Here is an 18406-nt window from a genome sequence, read left to right as displayed (position 1 = left end):
TCTGGGCGTACTTTCTTTAAGCCAGTAGTTTAGTTTGTAAAAATGGTCTTGTGATACTAACACATGATACTGAAACCATCAGCCCTTTTCTTTATCACATCTTATTTATGTTTTCCTTTTCTTTTTTTCTGCACAGAAAAAATATTCTTACAAACAAAAAAACTGGACTTCAGAAAGCACATGCAGTGCAAAACACACGTCCACCGCTATAAGTTTCACATTGATACCTATGAATAGAATATGTGTTAAACAATCTTAAAAGAAGCCAGAACTTCGAACTAGATGCTTTGCAAACCAGTTTAATGAACCATCAAATAATTCAAGTTCGCTTAAAAATGCAAGGCATCTTAAAATGTGTTGAATTCATCCAGCAATGATATTATGGACACTGGAACGCACACAATACTCATAAAATAAAACAAACAAATGTGAAGGTTGTTTGAATTTCGAATATTAAAAGTTCTGCTGAGATATCGGAGCACAGGCTTTTTAGTTGACTTTGTCAAAGAATATGATATGCCAAGGTACACTGAGCAAGAGTACACAATTCTTGTTTCAAGCCGCATGCACATGCAATACTGGGACGCTCTGGACTTGTGCAGACCTAGTGCACCTGCCCTCCATTCTTGCTTGTATGCTATAGCCAATAGAAGGCATCTCCTGGCTGGGGCTGTAATGGCAAGTCAAGAGACGATTTGCTATTGAATGGGGAGTTTCAAAATTGAGAAAGAAATGCCCACTCTAACCCTGAAAACAGAATATAGATCCATTGCCTGCTTAAAGAGACTATAGGAAGATAGACATATAATGGGCATGTGGTGACAGCCATCTCATGCTCAAGGACCACATTGCATGCAGTCTTGTGTATCGACATGTAGAATGACATTCTTACATGGAACCTGTCGTCTTAATGCTTGGCAACAATCCTGAAGGACTGACTCTTCAGTATGTAACATGTAATGAATATACATTCACAAACATACTTACTCATACTGGTGTTGGCTAAATGTCAACCCTGGAGGAAATAAGAATGTTAAGGTAGAAATGGAGAAGAGAGATGGACAAAAGTCTAGAATTTACAATCAAGGTGAGAAGAATTCCTCAAAAAAATCTTACCTCAATCTACAAGATATAAGTTATATGAAGAAAAGTGTACACAGGGAGTTTAGTTTGTAGGACCAGGATAAGGAAAAAAGCAGGTGGAAAGAATTTCCAATAAAAAATATGTTCTTGGAATATACAGGGCTTGAAATATTAATGAGCAGAAGTCACAATTTAGAGAATTTATATTGAAAGATGAGATAATATCCTTGCAGAAGCATGAGCTCTTGAAAACAAAATATTTAAATTAGTTTGGCCATGTACCAGTGTACAAAAAACGGTATTGTACGAGCGGACCAAAAAAAAACGTCTGACTGTACAATACGACCGAAAAATGCTACCACCAAAGGTTTGAACACCAAAAGTTTGAACCTTTGGTGGTAGCATTGCAGGTAAGTAAAAAGATTGCGAGGGCTGCGGGGGTGTCCCCTGCAACACCCCGCTCACTATACTGTGTGGTATAGTGAGTGGGGCTTTGCAGGGGACACTCTCGCAGCACACCCGTGAAAAAAATGGGGGCTGCGGGGTGCCCCCCGCAACAACCCGCTCACTATACTTTACAGTATAGTGAGCGAGAGATGCGGGGGGAAACCCCTGCAGCCCCCCTAGTATGTAAGTGTGTTCGCATGAGAAAGGTGTAAACTTTTGGTAGTCCGTACCTTTCTCATGCAAACTTTCCGGCCGAGGCAAAATCAGCCGCGGTCTAATTACTTATAACCACAAAAAATACCATTTAAAGCAAACAGTGGTTGTCAATTGGAAGAGTTGGCAATATGGATCTCTTCATTTTTCGACCAACAGATGCCAAATCACCCACCTCCCTCCCTTTACCTCGACCGCTCACCCTGCCAACAACAGCGTCCCACAAGGTGCTTGCCTATCACCTCTTCTCTTCAGCCTCTACATGAGCCCTCTCCCCGCACATATCCGCTTACACAACATCACCTGCTACAACTATGCAGACACCAACCAAATCATCTTTAAAATCCCCAAGTCTGTCTCTTCCTCGAACCCTGCCTCACAGACTTCGATCACTGGGTGATGGCCAACCACCTCCCCCCAATCGCAGAATAACAGAAATCACGTTCTGCGGGAAAACAGCTCTCTTCCCCCAACCCACCACCTGGCCTTCTTCCTTAGGTCCTCCACCCCAGCATCCATGGTAGTAAAACACCTGGGATACACCATGGACACTGAACTGACACTCTCACACCACATTAGAACGGTGTCTAAATCTTGCTATCTACACCTCCACACTCTCAGATGCATCTTTCCTTACCTCTCCTTCCCCCACAGAGTCATTGCAATCATGCCCATTGTCCTCTCTTGTCTAGGCTACACCAACTCCCTGGGTGCCCCTGCTTATCAACTCATAAAGCTCCAAAGGTTCCAGAACTCTGCAGCTAAGCTCCTCCTTGCCCTCTGCCCCCAGAGAGAACATCACCCCTGCCTTCCGTTTCCTCCACTGGCTCCCGGTCAGATGATGGGCCGCTTTCAAAGCCATGTGCATCATTCACAAGACAGGCCCAGGATACCTTCAACAGAAAATTACCCGCTACCAACCCAACAGAAACCTGCGTTCAGGCCCTGCACTCCTCCCTGTAATCCCCACCTTCAAATCGACTTGAATAGGAAGATCCTACATCTCCGTCCAAGCCCCCACTATCTGGAATTCAATGCTACTTAGCATCAGATGCATAGAGGACCACCTGGCCTTCCAGGGGGAGGTGGGGCCCAAGACATGTAATTCCCCTTACCACCCTAACAAACCCTGTACTCTTGAGCTAGTGAACCACTTCAGAAAGAGTCCATGCCACATGCAAAATCAAGAAGCCAGCCAGAGAAAACAGGTACGTGTCACACTCCATGCTTATGCACAATAGCCAAAGGCAACGCCACCCACCCGAACTCATCTGCAACCATACACCACTCCCAATAACACATTGCACAACACCTCTGCCATTAGAATGTAGCTATCCCCATGACACAAAAATCGATCCAGCTGGACACATAATGAGTTCTACTGCTCTTGCATACTTTCTTGTCAACTTCAAAACACCCATCCACTTGCCAGCTCGATATGGATAGCTAGTAGTGACCTGGCCACCCCTACCCAACTGCGCTAAGGCCAGAATTAACACACGCATTAGAAACTCATCTGATCAATTTCCACAAACCTTGGTGTACGGCCCCCGAGAGCGTTCACCTACAGCATTTTGAGGCCATAACAATGTGATAAAGACACTATACAAATGACAAATTACATTACATATACATTAATATCATCATTCACAAAGCAAGGTTGGGCAGAATGTGAAGCACAAAGAGACCCTCCCCTCTCTGGGACAGCAGTTAAGTTCCAGAGCCAGCCACCCCATGCATATCTCAGTGGTAGGTGTGTTCCCATCACATATATATGTAAAGGCAAGGTGACCCCAAGTGAATGGTGGCTGGGGATAACCATCTACAAATCGGAGGTCAATAGGTTTAATTTCAATGATGATGGGCCTTACAGGGAAGCGCAAAACAAATTACAATTTTTTAGTGATCTCCTCCAGTTCAGAGTTGAAAATATAAACATTTCTGTTTTGGTCAGAGAGATGCTGCTTTCGGTCTAAAAAGACCCCTGGCAGGCCTGTGGCTTCAGATAGCGCAGGCCCGGCAAAAAGCGAAAGAAATGCCAGGATAACAGAAACAGAAGTACAACTCGCTCTGCATTGCAAGGGTTCTGCATTTCTTGCTACCCCACTAACACCCTACCCCCTCCATTCCTTGCAGAGCCATATGCTTTGAGGCCTCCACAATGTCAGCATATAAATATTTACAACAAGGACGACTAGGCATTTTATTGCAGTTTATTTTCAATTAACTAGTCATTTTTAAATATAAAGCCAATTTATTTTCTCCAAGTCTGGTCGATCCACAACACTGCAAGTAATTTTGAGTTTCTAGCAGTCATTTCACTCTGACAACTAAAGTCTTTGATGGTCAAACTTGTATGTATGCTTGATAGTTGCATAAGCTTTATTTTTAGGGTGACTTTTGTTTTTGTGTTTAAGAACCACCTTTTACACCTACTATAGGGTTTGTTTAATATGAACTGAGTGTCTGTTGAGCTGACAGTACTCTTCCACTTCAGTGTTAATAGTGTCAACTACTTGCATATCTTAAGAGTGAAAAGTATTTAGTTGCTATATGACTTCCTGCCTCAGGGTTAAACGTTGCAACTGAAATGTCAAGGGGAAATTCTTCGGAATAACTCAACTCCCAGGAGTAATAAATGGTATATTCTGGAGAATAATCTTGGAGACACAGGATCACTGAGTAGAATGAGAATTCCCACCTCTTGGGATGAAGAGCGTGTCACATGTCCCACATGCCTAAGGCACTGACGAATGCCACCAGAACAGTATGTTTTCTTCCTTTCTGCCTTTTCGTGCAAGGTATATCTAATTTGCCCTCTATGGCTGCTGTGATGAATCTGATGATGTCATCACCCCTTTCCCAGGGCTAGTCTCTCCTCATGTGGCCAGAGGACAGCAGCAGCTGCCTGTTCCTGACCGTGGGGTTGGCTATTTGAGGGAGCACCACATGGGGGGAGGCAGCCCTTAGGGGGTGGACCAACATCATTAAGTGAGACATGGTATCCCCAATTCCCTTCTAGGGACAACCCTTCAGTACCTCAGGCTCTCATGGCATATTGTGGCAGTAACCTCAATATTCTCCAACATTACAACCCTGGCGGTAGGGGGTTAACGGGGCCAGTAGAGCTGCTGGCCCCGTTAAACCCCTACCGCCTCATTTCTAGGTCTCCTTAGCGGGTCCCGCAAGTAGAACAGGATGCAAACAATGGCCTATCATTAACGGGCACATTGTTTGCATCCTCCCCATTTCCATTGAGCCCTATGGGGGCTCAAATGGGAATGGGGATGTACCGGGTCCGGGTTCCCTGAATGGGGAAATACTAGGCCCTCCAAGGTCGGAATGGCCCGGTATTTCCCCATTCAGGGAACCCCGACACGGTACCCGGTATGGGCGTAGCCATGCCGCAAATAGCGGCATGGCTACCTCCATGGTCGTAATGAGGCCCATAGGCATAGAACTTTGAATCCTGTAGTTACATCAGTAGCAAAGACTAGGACGAAGAAGAGAGCAACCGGAATGGAGATTGCTCAGCTATACCAAATTGGGTGGTCTAGCTGCTGGAGAAATCCAGTTGGTTCAGAACAGCTCCCTTTTTTAATGTGGAAGTTCAAAGATGGAGCCGTGGAGAAATGCAGAGAGATTCTACAGGCTAGCAGCAGCCGGGGATCGGAAGCTACCAGGAAGACAGTCAAGCAGGGAGGCACGGGTGGACCATGAAGAACCCTTCCTGGTTCGGTGGGAATCCAGGTGGTGTCAGGCAGAGCCAGGAAGCGGCGAGCGAAGAAATGAGAAGGCAGCATCCATGTGGGAGGTGCAGTCCAAGGAGGTGCAGATGCCAAGGAGGGACGCAAGGCCGAAAGGAACCCTCGCACTGACAAGGAAAGCAAGAGCGAACCACAGACCGCCATTCGCCACAGCGCAGAGCCGCTCAAACCACTGTAGTGAGATAGAGCTGATACAAAGCAGGACTCGAACAAGGGTCAGAGAAGCCAAGGGATCCGTCCTGATACCAGTGAGCCCGCAGTGGAAGGACAGGGCACTGGGAGGAAGCTGGAGAAGATATTCGCTAAAAGAAACGGGAATAAAATCCCTATGGCTCGCAACTGTGGTTCATCTTCCAAGTCCCAGTACTTGGGAAGTAGGAAGAATGCAAGTACACCAGTGAGAAAAGGAACTTGGGGAAGTTGGATACCCCCTTAGGTCCTGATGAAAGAGAGAGAGAGAGAACTATATTACTGTCAGGAGAGTATACCAGGCAAGCTGTAATGTAATGATTGAACAAAAGGGAAGAAGCATACCCCTCCTGAAATAGAGCTGAATAAGAGAACTTGGCAGGAGAGTGTACTAGGTGCTTTTTGCGAGTCTGGGATCTGCACCCAAATTGTGTAAAGAACTGTATGAGGGAACCTGACAGGGGAGTATACCAGGTGCTTTGCGAGTCTGTGACCCACACCCAAGTTGTGATGTCTTGGAAACAGAATCCTAAGGAAGACCCATTCCCTTAGAGTCTGAACTGTGTTGAATGTGATAAAAAGCCCTGGGGGAGGGAGCCATTTCCCCTGGAGTGTATTGCAAAGCCAAGAGGAGGTATTTATCCTCTTGGGCTATAAAGAACGTGGTTAATCTTTTGAACGTTTGTTTTTGCCGGAAAGAAACATGGGCAAGGGAGTCATTCCCCAGAACTGTGAACATTGTCTATTTGGAACATTTGTTGGAGTTATGCCTTTTGTTGAACTTGAACATTTGCACACTTCCAAAGCTTTAGTAAATACCCTTAACACCTTAGAGTTAGTGTTTAGAGTGAGAGGGCTAGGATAAGACTTTTCTTTAAAACTTGTATTTATTGGCATTTTACATAACAATCAACAACCAGTCATGTAACATTCCCCCCTCCCCTAGACGAGCATTCAAAGGCACTCTATTTCGTTATGAAGATTTCAGTTCACAGTCTCAAGTAGTCTGGCTAAAACGATGAGTCCCAATACACAACGTCGAATGACCCGTGTGTAGAGCCTGTATAGCATAGTCCAAGGTCTCCCTGCGGCCCAAGAAGAATAGTATATACCTCAGAGGGGGGGGGGGGGCCGACAGCATGGGGAATTCGATGCTCGAGACCATGCAACTCTGAGTGGAGTAGCGGCTTCCCGATGTGCACTTCTGCCGTTCATAGGACTGTTAGGGAGTTCCAGGTGGCACGAGGGATTCAGTGTTCTCAGCTGCGGATGATTTAAGCAGGTATAAAGCGTGTATGCATCCCACATTTGTCTGTCCCCCTATTACCCTCCATGTCGTTGCAGTACAAAATGTCTGCAGACCACTGGGCAATCGTTGGGCATTGTTTCCCACCCCACCCCATTGCCACCCTCTGCTTAGCCAGGATTAGAAGGAGTCCCACCAGTTTCCTAGTACCTCTGGGTACCGGCTTAGTGCAGCCCAATAGAGCCTGTGTAGGGTCTGGTATAACCTCCTCACCCACGATTCCTCCAATAACATTGTAAAACTGCTCCCAGAATCGTTTTATGCCATTGCACTCCCACGCTACATGGAGGAACCCTGCCTCAGCCTGCCCACATCTACTACAGTTCCCAGTGTTCTGGGGAAAACATCCTTTCAGCTGGATGGGATCTAGTAGTATTAATGTAAAAACTTAAAATGAATTAGCTTGAATCTCGTGCAGATTGCCCCTTTCCAAATCATCTCACAACAATACCCCCAAATTGCTTTCGATATATCTCTCCCAGCGTCCTTTCCCAGACCTCCCGTGGTGATGCTGTAACTGCAGGTTTGTTTTTCATGGCCATCGTATACAGATCGGATGTTGCGTGGCGCCCCCGGTACCCCCGTATCATTTTGTCCAACAGTCCTGTGACCTGAGGCTGTTCAGGGAAGGATGAGAAGACCCGCTGTAGTGTTACCTTCAATCTGTAGTACATGAACACGTCTAATGCAGATAGGGATCCCCTCTCTCTCAACTGTTCAATCGGGATAAATGTCCCATCCGGGAAGAGATCGACAAATTTTGTCACCTCTAGTTTCTTCATTAAAGTTACGAATCTCGCTTCACTGGACAAGGGAATATCCGGGATGTGCACAACCGGAAGCTCCGGCGAGTAAAGCGTGTCCCCCTTCTTGTTACATTCTAGTCGGGTTCACGCTCCACACGTCAGATCCACCATGTTGCTGGACAAGTGTGAACGATTCGGGGCTGTTAGGATAATGGACCGCAGCAGCGCTGGGGCCGCGATTGCTCTCTCCACCTCAACATGTCGTCTTTCAGTATTCGCATCATACCAATAAAGGAGAAAGCCGGCTTGTGCTACCGTGTAGTAGAGTTCGAAATCAGGCAGGGCTAGACCACCCTCGAGTACAGGTTCGGTAAGTTTGTTCTATGAGACCTTAGGTTGTTTACCCGCCCAAATAAACTGTGCAACAATGGATCTCAACTCCCGGAAATAGCTTATGGATACTTTAATTGGCGCATTCAAGAAGGCATAGAGGAGTCTGGGGAGAATAGTCACTTTAATTACTGAAATCCTGCAGTAGAGGATCAGGGGAAGGGAATTCCACCTGAACATCGCCTTTTTGACTGTTTGGAGTGCCCTCACATAGTTGCCTTGATATACCACCCTTTCGTCCCTGGCTATAGTAATCCCTAAATAGCAGGTCTGGGTTAAGACCCAATGGAATTCCCAATTATCTCGATATTGGACAGTTAGCCCTGTCAGTGGGAATATGACCGATTTACTAGCGTTAACTTGAAGGCCAGATTGCCCACCATAGTGCTGACAATCTGACATGATCAGGTCTAGATTAACTTCGGGATTTTGCACAAACAAGACCATGTCATCCGCATATAAGGAAATCACCACTCGGTGGGTGTACAACTGCACCCCCGATGTATTTGTGCGTCCCTGACCCGTTCGGGCCACAGCTCTATTGCCAGCACAAATAATAGGGGGGATAGAGGACACCCCTGGTGGGTTCCGCGCTGTAACGTTATCAATTCTGTTGTCTGCCCGGTTACTCTCACCCTAGCCACCAGTTCTCTATATAACAGCCACACCAGAGAGATGAACAGTTCCCCTAGACCTGGTCTCTAAAAGGACCGGAAATAAGAATGGCCATTCAACAGAGTCAAACACCTTGGTGGCGTCAAGCAGGACAGCCGCCGTGGGTTCGTCCTTGGGTAATGCAGCCATAAGGCCAAACATCCTTCTTAGCCCGTATGACGTTGACCGGCCGGGAATAAATCCTGCTTGGTCCGCCCTCAACATAGTCGGCATCAGTGGTTCCAGCCTGGTCGCCAGGATTTTGGCCAATATTTTATTATCAAGGTTGATGACCGATATCGGCCGGTATGATGAGCAGTCATTGCCCGGTTTCTCACGTTTTACAGTACCACCATCGCAGCCTCTCTGAGGGAATCAGGGAGTTTCCCCATGTCCACAGCCTGCTGATACACTCGCAGCAGATTGGATGCCAGTCTATCAGCATAGCATTTATAAAATTTGGCTGTGAACCCTTCCGGGCCGGGGGCTCTCCCACCCGATAAGGTTTTAATTGCCTCAACTACCTCATCCAACATCAAAGGTCTGTTCAGCCACTCCCGTTGTTCATCCGAGCACCAGTACAGACCTACCTGATCCAGAGATGCTTCAATATCTGCCTGGGCTGCGCTTGTCTGGGTGGAGTATAAGCGTTTATAGAAACCATGGAACTCCTGAACTATTTTCACATCTTCGAACTGGTCGACCCCCTTCCCATCAGTTATTGCCGCTATTCTGCCCTCCTGTCTATCCTTCCTAGTGGCTCTGGCTAGAGATCATCCCGGTGCCTGGCCTTCGCCATCCTGCCGGGGGGCTGTCTTGCCCCCCAAATATTTTATCTCTCTCTGTGCCAGGGCATGAAACTCCTGAAGCTTCTGCATTATTTCCACCTGTTGAGCAACAGTGGAGGTGGGGGCAGTCTCTTGCAGAGTACGGATAGCGGTCACTCCCCGCGTATTACACGTTTGAATCCCTCCCACAGAGTGCCCACTGAGTCCACCGATCCCTCATTGGTTTCAAAATATGCATTTATGGCTTTCGTCAACGCCTCTCTAAAGACCACATCCGTGAGCCCCTCACTCTTAAATCTCCAGGGAGGTCTTGTTTTCACACGGCCTGTTAGGGTGATGGGTAATAAGACAGGGGCATGATCCGAGAGTGTGCGAGCCAGTATTTCAACACCAGAAGTTTGACCCAGGACTGATTGAGATACTAAAAGGAAATCCAGTTTCGCTGCAGAATTTTGTGCAGCAGAATGGTGTGTGTATTGGCACGCCCCGGGATTCCTCACCCTCCAGTTCCCCCACCAGGAGCATACCCTGGAGTTTGTTGGAGCCCTTGCTACTTGGGCACGGGTTCCCTCCCACCCGGTCGCGGCTCAGGTCCAGCACCAAGTTGAAATCTCCCATCCATAAGATCTCCCCTTCTGGGATGCTGCCCAATTGCTGTTCGATCCACTCCCAGGATTCAACTGTGTCTAGATTAGGACCATAATAGCTAACCAGGGTATACAACTTCCCGTGGATGATGCCTTGTACCACCAGTGCTCTTCCCTCTGAGTCTTTCAGGACCCTGGTTTGATGGAATCCTACCACACTATGAATTAAAATGCAGACACCCGTGGCATAGGAAGAATAAGAAGAGAAGTACATGTGGCATCCCGAGCTCCTGCCAAATTTGGACTCTGTGTCTGCCGTCAGATGAGTTTCTTGGATGAAGGTCAACCCACCTGATGACGCCTCATATACTGCGGGACTTTCCGGCCTTTGGAGGGGCTATTAAGCCCCCATACATTCCAGGTTAAAAACTTAAGCGTCGCCATAAGGGTTTAAATCGAATGGGGTCCAGCCAGGTGGTATGGGTTCTCGCGTAGCTGTCACCGTTATCTCTCCCCTGCATAGCTTTGAACCACCTCCCCACTTGTCAGGTGCCTGCTTTGCTTGTGCCACTGTTTTACCCCCTACCACCCCCACCAACAACCACCCCAACTTGTAAGTGACTTGCCCCACTTTTGTGTTCCGACCACCCCTCCCATCCCCAGCGAACTCCTCCCTCCCCGCTGAACACCCCAGCTTTCCAACTCCCAATACACCCCCAACATGCTCACACTATGCTCTCGCTTTCGGGGCTGCTACAGACCCGACCCTCTCCCGCACCCTAGCGATTATACTGGCCATTGACTTGCAAGTTCGAGTCATGCCCTATTTGATATCACGCTGCAGCCTGGTCTAGATGCATTTAGACATCTTATTAGGCATTCTTTCCTCCCGGTCTAGGGGTTCTGGGCAGTGTATCAATAAAGGAGGCAGCCTCATCTAGTGTCTGAAAGAAGAGAGATCACCCCTCGTGTTCAATCCGCAGTTTAGCCGGGTTTATCATGGCATATTCTATTTTCCTGTCTTGCAGCCTGTTCTTGACGTCGATGAATGTTCTCCTGGTCACCTGTACCTTGTCCGCGAAGTACGGAAAGAGTCTGATTGTGTCACCTTTGTAGGAAACCGTCCCCTTTTCTCGAACTTTCCGGAGTGTCCTGTCCCGGTAATTCAACAAGCAGGCGATTAGTGGTCAGGCGGTGCCCCGGGAATCGTTCTCCTTCCGCTCGGTATCCTGTGCGCTCGTTCAACGATGCATAGCTGGGAGAACCCCTCGGGCCCAGGGTGTCCCGCAGTATTCCTTCCACCAGGGTTTCCATGTCCCTCTGATCAGCCGACTCCGATAGGCCAACAATCCTAATATTATTCCTTCTTGACCTGGATTCTAAGTCTTCTTGTTTTTTCCTTTAGTTCTCTCAGTGCCCTCTTCATCCCTATCGTGTCTCTGGAGACCAAGGTCGTCTCATCCTCCACTCTCGACAGTCTCCCCTCACCCTCACCCAGTCTCTCGCTATGTTTGTTCAGGCGGACCTGCATGTGATCCACTTTGCAGGTTAATGTATCTGGCTTCCTGTCCAGGGACTGTATACCTGACTGCAATTGCATCAACATAGCTTTTATGTCCTGGAATGCGGTGGCGGGATCATGGGTGGGCGTCAAGGAATGTGCATCTGAGGGTTCATCCATTGCACCAATGGTTTTGGCTGGCGGGGCTGTATCGAAATGCAGCTTTGTTTCCTGTTTACCTCCTTTGCCGGACTTTGACATGGTAGTTAGGTGATCACTGATGCCACCCCAACCGGCCATATGACCCAGAGTCGGACCACCCCCATTCTAGCAGTGTGATTCCCGTCTGTGTTCAGGATTTGCAGGGTCCGGGGCTCTGATCTAGGCCTGCAGCTGCAGCAAGAAGAGTGGGTCCGAGGTCCCAACGTGATCTCCCTTCTCTCTCTGCCGGCAATTGAGCAATTGATCCACTGGACTTCGTAACTTGAGCTGCACAGTATGACAACCATAGTGTTTTCGCCAATATGAACAGTGTAAACACGTGCCTTCAATTGTTGGTGGTCCTCCCACAACGTGTACAATGTCCTGGGGCACCAGAGTTATATTCTGAAGCCACCCGAACCGCCCCTTGAGTGTTGTTAGGGGTTGCTGCTCCGTAACCAGATGACCCAACTCCCGTGCAGCCACTGCACATGTAGCCCAGGGCAGCACAATAATAGCAGCCTCTTGGGTATCCCCCCAGGTCCCCTCAACAGGATCGCAAGGTGCTTCTTCACTCCGTAGTGCAGATAGTGGGCACCACAATGGCATGTTTGTTTAATAGGTTTTATGGGGTCTTCCCCATGGATCCTCGAGTGGGGCCCCACACGTTTTGGCAACCACTGCCGCCCGAGGCCCCGCTTCTTCCGGGTCTGTGCTTTCCCCTCGCAGCCTCCTTCAAGGAATGCCAGCCGAGGCGCGGCAGGTTCGTAGAGAGCCACCCAGGACATCAATTGCAGCTCGTCGCCGACCGCGGAGGGCTCCTCCAGCCCCTCTCCCTCCACAGTCCAGATCGGCTCCGGAGATAAAAGTCTGCGGCCTGCCGCCACTGAGGGCAGTGGCCTTGTGTCCCACTGCCGTTACCTGTTGTCCATGCTGTATGGTGTGCCAGAGTCCCCAGAGCCTTCCCGTGTTGGTGGGTACCCCCACTAGCCCGAGCGACCGCGCCCACAGCAGGATGAGCAGCTGCCCCCGCTTAGTTCAGTTGCTGTAGCCAGCCCCTCACACCGACTCGGTGGAGGGCACTGCTCTGGGCCACGCAGCGTCTTCGTCCTCAGCAAGGCAGTCCTTCCCCCACCGCACATCGGTCAGCAGGCCTCCATGCCTCCGGAGCAGTCGCGGATCAGGGTGCTACGGCATCGATTTTCCCCTTGTTTGCTGTCACAGAGTCACGCCACCATGGAGAATATTATTCTGCAGCGTGACAATGATCACTAGCCAGGAAAATGCCAGATATGAAGCCGGATTTAAATGGGTGCTGGAGAGCTCTACAGACCTACAGCCATCTTGGACGGGCTCTCTAGTGCCCCCCAGGGCTAGGATAAGATTTCCGACACACAACAGTTTGTTTTGGACATCTTGACATCTGACCGACTTAGTTTTGGTTGAGATAGGGAAATACCTCCTACATTAGGGATAGTGAAGCATTTTCCAACCCCTTTATTATTTAATAAAGGTTTATGCCAATCACTATGAGACCCCTGTGTCCGCGTCTCATACTTGGTTCCTCATGCTGCATTAAAGTTCACCTGACACAACTACTAAGCCTGGGGAGGCCCTCAACACCAAATGCCTCACCCCCTGTAGAGTGCCTTTTAACAAAGTGTGAAGTGAATACTCATTCATAAAAGTGTAATTCTCTACTCCAATTGAGCCTGAGAGTCACACTAATCACACTCAGAGGACTATGTCTCGCCTATGACTGTAAATGAGAGCAATTCTTTTTACTAAATGTTTGACTTCCCTAGACCCCTGTGCAAACCCAGTATGCTAAACTCTGCCATAGGGTGCTCCAACTACAAACCTACATGTATCCACTAGGCGGGTCACTTGAAGCAGGACTATATCTGGTCTGTGCTTTCTAATATACTTTGGGGCTACCACTCCATCAATTAAGCACTCTGTTGAACATCCATAAAATACATTTTATGCTGTCAGCTTGGGCCTTACTCAGATCTGTGCCACCAGCCATTCATCCTCATCATTGACCTATTATTCATCACATCCCCTTTAAGTTATTCCATTAAGATAGCCTTTGTGTATGATTAATTATGCTTTCTTTAAACCACGCTGCCCTCCTTCCTCACCTTACACGTCCACATAATCGGGAGTATATGTCACCCCATTCAATTGAGCCCAACAAGAGTAAGTAATAATATCAAAGCATTACAATTTACCAAAAACAAATCTGCTAACTCAAATGCAGGTTTGCATCCTGCTTCTACCCGCCCTTGTAATTATTGCTAGCTTCCCTGCTTGGCCAGTAAAATGTCTCAGTTGGGCGTCACAGCTTCCCCACACCCCCAGATGTAGCGTTCTATATCTTGGAATACCCCTCGATCCACACCAAACCAATTACCATGTCATGAGTTGGGGTGAAACCCAGCATGGCCCCCTCATCAGATGTCACAACAACCAAACAAATATGTAAGCATAATAAAAATAAGACGTAGCCCTTATACCACCAAAAAGGATGAAGGGTTGTCAAGCGAAGTTATGTAAAAGCTTCCACCAATTCCCACCCCTCATATTTCAAACATGTACATCGTTCCACGATTCTTCCACACTTTCTGACAGCTTGGCATTCAAAGTTCTTCTCTCTGTGTACTCCGATCCCGAGTTCCCTTCCAAACCCTAAGAGTTTGCATGAGGAATTTGATCCATTACCTCGATTGTACCATATTCAGAAACAGTTATTCTTCTGTTGTCAAACCTTGATGATGCTCTTGTCTTGGTAAAGGCTGTTCTTCTTCTCTTTGAAACCTTTGGGTACTGTTTCAGATCTTTTCACAGGTTATTTCAAGATGTGGGGATTGTAACCTTCATCCCCCTTCTCTCAGGCCATTCATAGACCTTCTGCAGGTCTGTGAAAATCAACATCTTCCCCTCATACATCACCCTCAGTTTTGTAGGGAAGAGATGCATATATTTATTATTTGCTGCTCTAATTTGCTGTTTTGCCTGCTCAAAGGAACATCTGAAACGTTGCACTTCTATGGAGTAGCCCATTAAGATAGCGATGCTAGCATTCCCCTCTCTAAGCACACCTGCTCGTCTGGCCCTCTGAAGTATCACGCACTGTCTTGCAATCATTGCAATGGGCTGGGCACCTGCGGAGGAGGGGTCTGCACCCTCTTGATAGAAAATCATTTTGTGGGCCCACTTGGAGTATCACATGGATCCAGTTGTCTGAAAAAAGGTCTTCGGGCCGACTTTCCGCTCTCTCTTCATCACACACACGTTGTGGGTGTTGCATCTTCTCTATCTGCCCTGTGCATCTTTCCACTTTCTTATGAATTCAAGGAGCTCCTCAATTAAATATCCCATTACATTCACTGTTTATCTAACTCTGATAGACGGCCTTCCGCCATTGTTACTTTGGCTGCTAATGAGCATAAGTGCTTCCTGATGAAGTATATATACTCTAACACTCTGCCAATCCTTTCTTCGAGGCACAGTCTGAGTTTTGCACTACACTCAGCATGGCCACCATTGAGGGCTCTTCAAAGCCGTTCAATTGGTTCCCTCCTCCGGTATCCCCCTGAACGGATGAATCACATCTTTGACTCCCCTTGTTCCACATGCCTCTGTGGTGAATTGGAAAATGTTTGTTTGCATGGTCTCATCTTTCCCCATGGCCATGGTCCGAAGAGACTTTATATCAATGCTTATGATTGTGCTGCCACTGACTTCTTATCTGGGTGTGTGTTTTCCTCACGTTACTGTGTGTACCCCAGACGCACCAGTCAATTATGTTGCTTTAATTGTAGGTACGCCTCCCTTTCAGGAACCTAGTTATATTCCACAAGCTCTATGAATTAGTGTGTGGGATCTTTAAGGTAAAGTCTCAGGATGCCCCTTTGTGTTTTCAGCTGACAAGAGGGGAGGTAGGTGGAAGGAGCACATCCCCTACACCGATCAACTGTACATTTGCACTCCCTCTTCCTCTGGCCAGGATCACTGTTAATATATATTATGGGCATGCATCTTTCTATGTTTCTACTGGGGTCAACCAGAGCACAGGAAGACCACGCGGCAGTCCCCTTTAGCATTCAGTTCATGGGACTCAGCAGGTGGTGCTCCAAGCCTATGAACTTCAGCACCACTGCAGCATTTATTCTTCCCTTTTCATTTAAGGTGCTCCAGCGTAGCTCTGTTGGTTAGATCAGTGTCTGCTTCCCATGTGAGGACCCCCTACAGTCAGTCCACCAGTTCGTCTGGAGGAAGCAGGGTAAGTGGGAGGGGTCACAAATACTCCCTTCAACACATGGTCTTCAATAAGCCACCTGCTTCCAGGAGACATCTCAAACTTGGACTTGCAGCGGCTATTTTGATGTCGGTTCAGATCTGTGCAGGAGGTCACCTCTGCCAATGGAGCCTCTGGGTATGTCACTGTTGGTTTTACTTGTCCCCTACGCCATAACAAACTCTGCTGGTAGCGCACCACTCTCTGACACTGGAGTTGAGGATTAAAGATTAATATCTTCTGAATCCATATGGTTGGGACTGGAAGCTCAATCAAGCTGCAACTCCATCCATTGGCTGTTGGACATGCACCCACAAATTCACATTTCTGACATACAACCTCTCCCAACTGTTGTAATTAAAGGGATACCAGGTGTGCGAACTGCCCTGATCATCCTATCTCTTTCCTATGAGCATGATGTAGATCCCATTCACTGTTTCAAGGCACATTTTCTCCACAGTGGCTGTCTGGCCTTGCTTAGGGGCCCTACACTGCTGATCTTTGTGCACAACAGTGTTCATGTTGTCAGCTTGCAGCCTGAAAGATTCCCTCCCTACTTATTATACTTTGATAGCCTACTCCCAGGTATGATATGATATGATATTATTTATAACACGCTTAATACTCTGACGTTTCTAAGCGCGGACCCAGTGATCGAACCTGTGTTGCTCCCTGTCGTCTTGCTTCCAAGGCGAGCACGTTGCCTATGAGCTATCCTGCCGAGACCTAAGGCAACCCACTGTCTCACTGTGCACTAAATGAAATATATCATGACATGACACAGAGCAAACTGTACTAGTATGAACACTCCATTCTCTTACTTTTTGTTAACAACAACAATCAACTTTATGCACAGTCTATTCTTGACCTCTTGGCTTAGGCTGGGAGTCCAAGAATTAACATTCTATTGTTTGATCTGAGTTACAATGTTACATCTTGGACTTTTGGTGGCTTATTTGCTCCCCACATTGGGGAGCAAATAAGCCACCAAACGTCCAAGATTTTCCAAGTACACAATCAAGTACCTAATGTATCCAGCATTACATTGTATAGTAAATTTGCAAACAAGGTGGGGGTGAACCCTGGCATCCGCGAGTGTACGATCAAAAGCTAAATCCTCCTACTTAGAGATTAACTACATTAAATCAGGCTCAGCAGAAGTGAATAAAGAACAGGTGCCATTAGCAGTACAAAACAATAGAGGCAATGAAAATATGAACGATCAGGACTGACTAAGCAATTACCAATTTTAAAGGAATGGTCAGCCCTGTTATGTTCCGACCCTGTCGGATGTAATCAATCAAACAATGCGGCATGCACATCAATATAAACAATCAGACATGGGAGCCGGGTTCTGATGCTTGTAACTTCTTTAATCACTGGTGCGAAACTAGCGCCTGAGGCGGTAACCCCGCCTCTTCCCTTCTACGTGGAGCGCAGCCCACGTCAACATAAATAACAACAGAAATGGGACTTAGTTCCCAACTAAACACTGATGGACATGGAAAGGGGACACAACATCTCCCCGCAACTTAAAGAAGCAGTGGACGTCAGTTCATTTCTTCTATCCATCTGATGGGTCTGCGTATAGTCCGTCTAGACGGGCTTCGTCTTGGAGTTATGATCCTGTTTGCTGAGGTGTCGCTGTCGCTGTCGTCAGCATCCCGCTCGCTCCTCTGTATTGTGGACTGGGCTGCATCTCGATCATTTTCTGAATTGCCATCAAAGGTTTTGAAGAATGACGAGTTTCTCGTGATGGTTCCGTGTGGACTAGCCGCTGTTATGATTGATCCATTGGTGTGAATCACTCTCATGGGTTCGGGTCTGAATGCAGGGGTGTCCTTGGTGATTTGGTCCTGTCGTACCAGTACTGTGTCACCCACTTGAATTTGACATGGTTTAGCGTGTCTCCTTTGATCGGAGTACGTCTTCATGCTTTCCTTGTTTGCCTTGTCTTTTGCTCGTGCATCTTCAATGATAGTTGCAGGTGGACGGACACGAGGGTTGTGAGGAAGTCTTGTCCTTATGATTCGAAAAACATTAGTGTGGATGGACATTCACCTGTGGTGCTGTGTGGAGTGTTCCGATATTCTCTCAACAGTGTGCAGATGGCTTGCATAAATGATCCATTGGTGATGGAGCAGACTTGCAGTGTTCTTTTGAGACTGCTCATGAATTTTTCAGCCATCCCATTTGCTTGAGGCCATAGTGGTGTTATCGTTCGGTGTTGG

At 47.6% G+C, this 18406-nt stretch overlaps 1 protein-coding gene across 1 annotated transcript in view; it reads left to right on the top strand.

Annotated features, from left to right (window-relative positions):
- LOC138528311 (5-hydroxytryptamine receptor 3E-like) overlaps nt 1-18406 on the top strand; it is a 654547-nt gene that overhangs the window by 329729 nt on the left and 306412 nt on the right. The gene's annotated exons all lie outside the window — the stretch shown is intronic.

The sequence above is a fragment of the Ambystoma mexicanum genome, chromosome 1q (assembly GCF_040938575.1).
Source record: "Ambystoma mexicanum isolate Mex_15411 chromosome 1q, UKY_AmexF1_1, whole genome shotgun sequence".
NCBI lineage: Eukaryota > Metazoa > Chordata > Amphibia > Caudata > Ambystomatidae > Ambystoma > Ambystoma mexicanum.
This window is presented reverse-complemented; position numbering and strand designations above follow the sequence as displayed.